The sequence below is a fragment of the Arachis duranensis genome, chromosome 5 (genome assembly GCF_000817695.3).
Source record: "Arachis duranensis cultivar V14167 chromosome 5, aradu.V14167.gnm2.J7QH, whole genome shotgun sequence".
Classification (NCBI taxonomy): domain Eukaryota; kingdom Viridiplantae; phylum Streptophyta; class Magnoliopsida; order Fabales; family Fabaceae; genus Arachis; species Arachis duranensis.
Genome location: NC_029776.3, coordinates 77,286,425 through 77,296,482, shown reverse-complemented (window position 1 = coordinate 77,296,482; position 10,058 = coordinate 77,286,425). Strand labels below are relative to the sequence as shown.

Here is a 10,058-nt window from a genome sequence, read left to right as displayed (position 1 = left end):
AATGGATTTTCTGGAGCTACAGAACTCCAATTGGCGCGCTCTCAACGGCGTTGGAAAGTAGACATCCAGGGCTTTCCAGCAATATATAATAATCCATACTTTATTCGAAGAATGACGACGTAACTTGGCGTTGAACGCCAAGTTCATGCTGCTGTCTGGAGTTAAACGCCAGAAAAACGTCATGATCCGGAGTTGAACGCCCAAAACACGTCATAACTCGAAGTTCAACTTCAAGAGAAGCCTTAGCTCGTGGATTGATCAAGCTCAGCCCAAGCATACACCAAGTGGGCCCCGGAAGTGAATTTATGCATCAATTACTTATTCATGTAAACCCTAGTAGCTAGTTAATTATAAATAGAACATTTATCTATTGTATTAGATGTCTTTTGACCACGTTTCATCTTTGGTCTCAGTTTTATATTATTCTTCATCTTAAGAGATCATTGATCACGTTAGAGAGGGCTGGCCATTCGGCCATGCCTGAACTCTTTGCTTATGTATTTTCAATGGTGGAGTTTCAGGGAATCCGGAAAGTCTCACCTTGTCTGTGGTATTCCGAGTAGGATTCCGGTAATGAATGAATGTGACGTGCTTCAAACTTTAACCTGCTGGGCGTTAGTGACAGACGCAAAAGAGGGATTCTATTCCAGTAGGAGCGGGAACCAACCGGTGATTAGCCGTACTGTGACAGAGTGCGTAAGCATAGTTTTCACTGCGAGGATGGGATGTAGCCATCAGCCATGGGTGATGCCTCCTGACTGGTTAGCTGTGCGAGTGACAGCCGCACAGGATATTTCCCCGTGAGGAATGAAAGTAGCCACAGTTGATGGTGAACCCCTAAACAAAGCTTGCCATGGAAAGGAGTAAGAAGGATTGAGTAGAAGCAGTAGGAGGGCAGGCGTCCGAGAGCTCTACAGCATCTCCATCCGCTTATCTGAAATTCCCACCAATGAATCTGCATAAATGTTCTATCCCTTTTATTGTTTATTTCCTTAACTTTATTTTCGAAAACCCATAAACAATTTTAATCTGCCTAACTGAGATTTACAAGGTGACCATAGCTTGCTTCATATCAACAATCTCTGTGGATTCGACCCTTACTCACGTAAGGTTTATTACTTGGACGACCCAGTACACTTGCTGGTTAGTTGAACGGAGTTGTGTCCACTCATGCAAAAAATCCTAAATTCCACAACACAACAGTAATGCAAATCAAAGAATAGCGATCACAATTTCGTCCACCAATCATCCTTCGCAAGAATTTTGTTTGAGATTGTTCTCTCAGCGAGTACATGATCCAAGAATTTACAATTATACTTCGTGTGATGAGGTTGCGGCTTTGATAGTTGGTGATTTCGAATCGTCCGATCGTGGTCGTGATATTATTGTTCAGTCCACCAATGGCCAGTTGCAACGGATTTATGAAACCCATGCTTTATACTTGCCATTACAATTTACTAGCTAAACTATTCTGTATTGAAGTTACAATCACAACAGATATGATTATGATGATGATAATTCTATAATATAATTGATTGATTATTATTGTTTTGTGTGTGAATCATGGAAGAAGTTGTTGGATATGTTTATACAGACAAGCGTTTCTATTTGTCTGGAAAGTTATAGAGAATTAAAAAGCGAGTTGCTTTTTATGAGGTTTTGGATCAATTGAGTAGTTGGAATAGTATTTGGTATAAATAATTTTTTTATTATGTTATTTTTTGCAAAACTGTGTACTAAAGTGAAACCCACTCACTGTGGGGGGTTTTTATATATGACACTATCATGGTTCTTCTATTACATTGTGTGATGCAGTTTGTTTTTTTTTTAATTCATAATTATTATACCATTATTATAACTATATATTTTCCTTATACTAAATTATAATTTTAGTTCTCATAAAATTCAATTTATTTACAAAATCATTTTTGGAAAAAAGGGGATATTTTAAGTTTTCAAATATCATGTTAATTTCATAGAGTTTCAGAAATTTTATTTTGTACATGAAAATAATTCATATATTTAATTTTTTTTTTGTTGGTTAATTAGAAATTTTATTCTAGAGTACATATATACAACTATTATCTAGATATAGTTTTTCTTTTTTAAGTTATTTTTCCTAATCCGTATGTTAATCTTTTTTATATTGTTAAAATATTCCTTGATTACTTAATTATTTATTTCTTTGTCTTCTGTGGTTTTCCATCATTCTTTTAACTGATTATCAATAGAAAATAAAAAAAAATTATGAAAGTTACTTAAATCTCGAGAAAAATAAAATTTATTCATATAAAAAAATATGAAATAAATAAAAAATGATATTATGATATATTTTTTTGAATATTTAATTCTTTTTAATTATCATAAATATTAACAAAAATTTAGACCTTAATAATTGTGTGATTATTTGTATTCTTGAGTAATTAATTTGTTATAATTATTATTTAGTGTAATTTATTTTAAAAAAAAATTATCCAGATAATTCTAATTATTATCTTCTATCTTCTCCTATCTTCTATTAGTATTTTCCCTTTTTTAAAGTCACCAACAAAACCTAAAAAAACCAAAGGCCCCTCCTTTCTCTCTCTCCCACACGCAGTCAAAAAAAAAAAGAGAAGAACTTACTGAGTGACTGTCTGTCATCTCTCTCTTTTCTCTCACGTCACCCAACATAGAAATCCCACCACCCAACATTACCAGGGTTAAACCGCATATGCTCCTACAAATTCCAGAATTCTCTTCTTCTGTGGTGTCTCCCGACGCTTTCGATTCCTACGAACGAGATATCTCGGGCAGTTTCTCGGCGCATAGTTTTCTTGCTTGGGCTCTTGAGAGATCCAGAATACATAGTTTGTCCAATGAGCAGGAGACGTAATGATAAGGTAAATCTTCTGACACCAGAAGAAGATTTTAAATTTTTGCCCTAATCGTTGCATTCTCAACAGATTCTTCTGTACATTCTTTTTTCCTTTGCTTTTCTTCTCATCTTTTGGTGGTTCATGTCTCGGTAATTTTATCAACTACAGTTTTGGATTCTAAAAATATGGACTGATACTTTTACGAGAATGTGCTGAGTTCAAGTATCCTTTGTGATTATTTTCTTCCTAAACGTAAGATTTGTGTTTGTCTGACATGTTGCTGTATATTAATATGAACCAATATAAGATATTGTCATATATTTTGACATGCATGTCTCATTCAAGGAAACTTTGGTTCTCAATTTAAAAGAAAAGAAAGAAATATTTGATTTCCACAACAAGGCATGTTTCATACTTGGTTGAGTGCAACATCTCACTCTTATTAACTTCTTCTTTTCTTTTTTTTATGCTTTTTGTTACCAGGTTTTGAAGTGTGGATAAGAGCTAATTTTGATGGTCATTCTGATTATTAAGCCAGATATAAGGTAACATGCCAAAAAATAACATAATAACATGGTGGAAATTCAAATGATAATAACAGAAAACTATTTTTTTATTTATTTTTCTTTTTCGGTTAACTAATTCTGTTTAATTCACGTTGTATTAGCCGTGTCAAATTCACTAATTTCGTATTACTATGTTGTATCCAATAAGAAAAAATATTGAACAAAAAATTCAAATATTATATTTTTAATGCTATAATAAAAATCATCCTAAAGATAGTAGTAAGTTATTAATTTGCAACTATTAGGCACCTTATTAGTCAAAAATTTTTTAACTAAGAATTGTGCAATATCTTAATATTTATCCCTGGTTATTGCATCTTTATTTTTTTTTCTGTTCTTTTTTTTCCCCAATCTTCAGGATTATATATTTTCATACAATACTCCTTTTTTTTGTGTGTTTTTTTCAGATAGCTGAAATAGGTTTTTTGGACATTAATTTGCTACGATGAGCCTTATTGCACGTAGAAGTGATCGCACAAGGTTGAGATTATATTGTTTTCCTTTTCTATTAAGGATATCTTGTTATTTATGCTGGAAACATACTAAGTTGGTTTAATTTAGGCGTTTCTTTGGGACAAGAGAGTATTGGCGAAATGATAAGGAAGAAACAATTATGTTTCGTGCATACAGAGGACGGGTATATATTTAGATTAATATATCATTTCTGGTTTTTTTTATCTTGGTCCATGTGATCAATACATAAATCATATATAACTGAATTAATAAAATTAATGGTAAAAAATTAAATGTATATGATAAGTCTCTTTTTGTTTTTAGGATGATGTTTTGCTTCCAGAGATAGTAATTGCTAGATATGGGGTCGAGCTGAAACATGAAATTGTCCTGATTGATCTTTGTGACAACTGTATCAAGCTTAAATTAAAAAAATGGGGAAACAAAATTTGGATACCTTCCGGTGAGGTAGACAAGTTATTTTCTTTCTATAAGTTCAAGAGTGTGGTGAAAATCGGTCTAATGCATGTCACAAGTGTCATATTTTTTGTGGCTCCTGTGGATAGGTGAAGTAAACCAATTTATATGGATTTTTATGCTTTTCACTATGTTAAAGATATTGTTGATATATCTTTACTAAAACTAATTCAAGATGAGTTGGGATTGAACTACTTTGATGGATTGGATGATGTTTCATATGATATAGAAGATAATGAGATGCATCGAAATATGAAAAGGTTAGAGTTCATAGTTTTCCCTTTTTTTAATTCTTAATTATTCTTAGTTTTATGTGTCTTATATTCTAACTACTGTATTTATTTTTTTTATTACACTTGAAGTTCTGGTGTGCAAAGGATTCAAACGAACACTTCCAATGGAACTACTGTCAAGAAGAGGTCAATAACAAAAAAAAGAGGGTGTGTTAATTTTTTTCTGGTTTAATATTAGATTGTTGTTGCATGTGTTGTTGATTTTTCCACTCTTAATATCATTTAATTAATTGATGAGTTTGTTACATTTTAAGCGTATTGATTTCAGTAATCAAATTCTCTCTCACACTATTCTATATAAGGTTATCTTACATCTTTCACTGTTACAATTTTTAGTTTGCTCATATTTTTTCTATCAATTAAAATTGAAATATATAGATGTGTTGCTGAACATTATAGCAAGAGGTTAACGGAGTATGATATGAAGGCTGATCGATTTGTAAGTTTTTGTAACTATTGTTTCATACTTGTTGATGAGTTTTTTTTAAGACCTGTTTCTAACCCCTTTTTATTTAACAGTATATTCGCTGTGAGTTTGCTAGATTATTGCTTAAGAGTGGTGGATCGGAACAATGGAAATTTACTGTTAAGGGCTCAAAGATTACTAAAACCTTTACAATGCATGTCTTGAAAAGTAAGGGCAAGAATCGAGAGTACAAAATTGGACCCAAATGGAAAGATTTTGTCAAGATGCATAAACTTAGGCCTGGATATTTATGTGTATTTAGAAGTGTTTCGAACAAAAATCATTTGGTTCAGGTTTCTGTGGTTAGAAACTAATTATTCAGATGCTTTGATACTTTCTTTTGTTAATTTTGGGATATGTATTCTGTTTTGGACTCTGGGTTTTTCATTATCTAAAATTCAAAATATGTATGGGATGTGAACTTCTTGGTTAAGTTACTTAGTTTTTTATATCAGTTGTGAACAGTCAAATTAATATGCTATTTGATTATATCATTCCCCCACTTAACTTTATACTTACTGCAATTAGATGCTTTTCTTTTTATATCATTATCATGATGTGTTAGATCTTAATTAGCATTGATATAACGATATTATATCTGACAGATTACTATGTTTAGATACAATTTATGTTTAACAATATTACAACTTGATGTTTCTTTCAAGTTGTCTTCTAATAAAAACTTTCTAATTGGTTGACATTTGTATTGTTTTGATTTTTTTTAACCATTTAATTCTGATGTGATCATAACTTTTTAAACTAATTTTATTCAGTTTGATCATCTACTTTATTTCTCTTTAGAACATTATCATCTTTGAATATGGCTATGTTTGATTGATTGGATATCTAATTAAACAGAAGAAGTTATTTAATTAATACTTTTTTTGTTTAAATATGACTGTGTTTGTCTAATAATAGATTTTCTTTTTATTATGAGGTCTTTAATACTGTTTTAACTTGAATATGATTTTGATTTGGGAAGATCATTATTGAATAATTCAGTTTTTATGTATGTTCATAAAATGGTAATCCCGTGCAGTTTGCACGGGTCTTCCTGCTAGTTTTTATAGATTTAGGGATTCAGAAGTTTCAAAACATTAAAGACGATAGAAAGAGTAGGGGTAGTTTTAAAATTGTGAATATTTTTTAAATGGAGACAACAAAAATATAATATTTTATTTTTATAAATGCATGAAATTTATTTTTTTTATGGGTATAACGTTAGTTTTATTTTTTAGTAATATTGTTAATATTTTAAATATTCATAAATATAACTCATAGTTTACTTGTTAAAGAATTAATTAGCAAACTCAATTTGATTTTTATAATTTTGGTTAAATTATACAATTGGCCCTTACACTTTTAGTGAAATTATAAATTGGTCCCTACACTTTAAAGGTTTATAATTGGGTCCCCAAAAAAAATTAAAATTTGCAATTTAGTCCCTGCCATTCAAAAAGCGTTTAATTTAATAGAATATTCTCAGCATATTCCTATTTTAAACATGTGAGCTGCACATGTTTGACAATAGGGACCAATTTGCAATTTTAGTGAAAGTATAGACCAACCGTATAATTTAACTATTTAAAAATGACCAAAAACTCCCTAGGCTACCTGAACCCACCCCACCCCTCCCCATCTCTCTCACTCTCACTTTCTTACTTTACAAAATGGTACCCCAACCCCAACCCCAGCGCTCTTTATCACCTCGGCTCACCATTGACGTGCCTCTTGCCTCTGTCGCCGAGCATCGGATTCACCAATAAATTGAGTTACTATTTTTATGTTGATTTGTTGCTATTTTTTCTTAGACATTGAATTATTCGCTTTGAGCATGTTTGGGATTGGAATTGTTCTCTTTCATTTATCGGTGTTCAGTATCGGGATTGGAAGAGAAGAAAAAGTCGTTGGATGAGAGAGGTGAGTTGGAGGAAGGAGGCGAGACCCGACCCGTGAGCACAAATGCAGCAGATCCGGCATGACAACGGTGAATCGAGGTGAGTAAGGGTGTTCGCGGTGCGATGCGGTTTGGATTGGATGATTTTTTCAATCGTTGGATGATTTTTGTATAAATTTAATTTTGATGCACTGTTAGAATATAATAGTTTTATACATACATTTAATTACACTATATTAAAAAAAATAACTACTTTTTACATTAACTATATAAATATAAATGGTCATCCAAAAAAGAGATATAATTGTACGGTTATATACAGTATTTTATATTGTAAGTATAATATAATTAAACTCTTTTTGTATTAGATAATCATATTTACTTACTATTTTTTTACACTCAAAATTTTTAATTATGTAAATTATAAAACAAAATACTTTTTTAGAACATAAATTGAATAATTTATTCCTATTTATTTTAGAAGGTGACAAATTAATATTTTTTAAGATATTTATAGAAGGACTAATATGGTGACCAATAAAAGAGAAATTTGTATAATAAAAAGAGTTTAATTTTAATGTACTAACAATGTATTTTATATAATTATATAATAAAAATAGGGCAAAAGATTTAAACAAATGAAATGAAAATCAAATTTACATTAATCCCCTATAATAAGAAGCGTTACGTGTAGCCTATTTTAATGTAAATCGAATTGAATATATTCTATTTAAGATTTGCATAGTAAATCGAATTAACATCATTCAATTTAAGGTTGATGGTAGTAAATCGACCTTATTAGATTCGATTTACCTGAGATGATCAGTGCATTAATGTAAATCGAATGGGTGATGAATTTGATTTACGCAAGAAATAAAACCATAGGGTAAATTGACTCTACTAAATTCGATTTACCATTTACAACTAACCTTATTAAATTGAATTAATTTAATTAGATTTAAATAACATGTCCAACCTATATAAATACCAATAGCACGTTGAATCATCATTAGAGTGACACTCAAGATGGCTATAGAAGATAGCTTTCTAGTTCTTGTGCACTACAAAGACACGATTAAGAAAAAATGAGATCGGGAATTAAATTTACTGATAAAGATCTATTGAGTGTCTTTATCAGACCTTCTATGAGTCTGGTTGATTTTCATAATATCCTACTACAAAAATTGAATCTGCATGAAATGAAACGGATCAAAAAGTTATATTATCGAATTTCAATTTTTGTTGTCCGAGATGGGATGAAGTACGAGTCGTTTGTGATAGGCAGTGACGAGGATTTGTAACTTTTATTTCACTGTCATTGCCAGTTTCCAGAGATGAGAATCCTAAACTATTGGTGAAACTTGTGGATGTAGTCTTTATCTTCATAGGATCGAATCGGAATCATCAATAAGTACCTATGGCAGTAGCTTCCCGTTCAACTCCTGTTGTTGTGTCTTCATCTATACCTGTAATTGCACCTGCGGGAGATATGGTGGTGATAAACCCCATTTGTAGGGTTTATCTTGTATTGATTTTGGGGCATTTTGTCACCTTTTAACCACATTGATTCAATGAAACATCATGGTTTTATAACTTCTCCCTTAATTGTGCTCAAGAATGAAAACATGCGTTTTAGGTCTTAAAATAGCTAAATTCAATTCACATTGATTCCATTAGATGCCTTGATATATTTGTTAAGTGATTTCGGATTTAGGAGGCAAGAATTGGATCAAGGGAATGAAGAAAAAGCATGTAAAAATGGAGAACTCATGAAGAAATGAAGGAATTGCAAAAGCTGTCAAGCCAACCTCTTCGCACTTAATCGACCATAACTTGAGCTACAGAGGTCCAAATGATGCGGTTCTAGTTGCGTTAGAAAGCTAACATCCGGAGCTTCGAAATGATATAAGATTTTCCATAATTTCATCGTGCATAAAGGCACGCACATGCACGGTACGCAGACACGCTGATTTGCATGGGATTCATTAACTGCAAATTCGTGGCCAGCGAATTCTAAAGCCTTGTGGGCCCAATCCAACTCATTGCTATTGCTATTTAAGCCAAGGATTGAAGGGGAATTGACATACTTTTCATAATTTTTTCATTAGCTTTGGTTTAGTTTTAGAAGTAGTTAGAGTTAGTTTCTAGAGAAAGAAGCTCTAACTTCTCTCTAGAATTAGGATTAGGATTAGGTTTAGTTCTTAGATCTAGGTTTTCATTCAAGATCTCTTCTACTTCTTCTTCTCAATTCCTTGTTGTTGCAATCATCATTCTTCTATTCTTTTGTTATAATTTTCTTTATGTTGTTATCATACTTTGTTGTAGATCTATTCTTATCTCTTTTACTTTCTTCTAATTCCATTTGAGGTAATTCATACTAATTGTGTTCCTTTTGATTGTTGTTGTTGATTTCTTACATTCAATTGTTGTTAGATTCTACTATTGTTATCAATTTACTATGCTTTTCCTTTGTGCCTTCCAAGTGTTTGATGAAATGCTTGGTTGGATTTTAGTATAGATTTTATTCCTCTTGGCCTAGGTAGAGTAATTAGTGACGCTTGAGTTATCTAATTTCTTTGTTGATTGATAATTAGAAGTTGCTAATTAATTTGGATACCACTTGATGAGCAGATAATTTATACGCTTTTTGGCATTGTTTTTAGATAGTTTTTAGTAAGTTTGAGCTACTTTTAGGGATGTTTTCATTAGTTTTTATGTTAAATTCACATTTCTGGACTTTACTATGAGTTTGTGTGTTTTTCTGTGATTTTAGGTAAATTCTGGCTGAAATTGAGGGACTTGAGCAAAACTCTGAAGAAGGCTGACAAAAGGACTGCTGATGCTGTTGGAATCTGACCTCCCTGCACTCGAAATGGATTTTCTGGAGCTACAGAACTCCAATTGGCGCGCTCTCAACGACGTTGGAAAGTAGACATCCAGAGCTTTCCAGCAATATATAATAGTCCATACTTTATTCGGAGATTGACGACGTAACTTGGCGTTGAACGCCAAGTACATGCTGCTGTCTGGAGTTAAACGCCAGAAAAA

The 10,058-nt window shown here is 31.8% G+C and overlaps 1 protein-coding gene across 1 annotated transcript in view; it reads left to right on the top strand.

The window, feature by feature from the left end:
• LOC107489369 (uncharacterized) overlaps positions 1 to 4,548 on the top strand; it is a 19,007-nt gene extending 14,459 nt beyond the window's left edge. Inside the window, exons 8-10 of the mRNA XM_052261742.1 lie at positions 3,832 to 3,904; positions 3,986 to 4,061; positions 4,202 to 4,548. The gene's annotated coding sequence lies outside the window, so the exon portion shown is untranslated. The remainder of the gene's footprint in view (positions 1 to 3,831; positions 3,905 to 3,985; positions 4,062 to 4,201) is intronic.
• Positions 4,549 to 10,058: the final 5,510 nt, after the last annotated feature.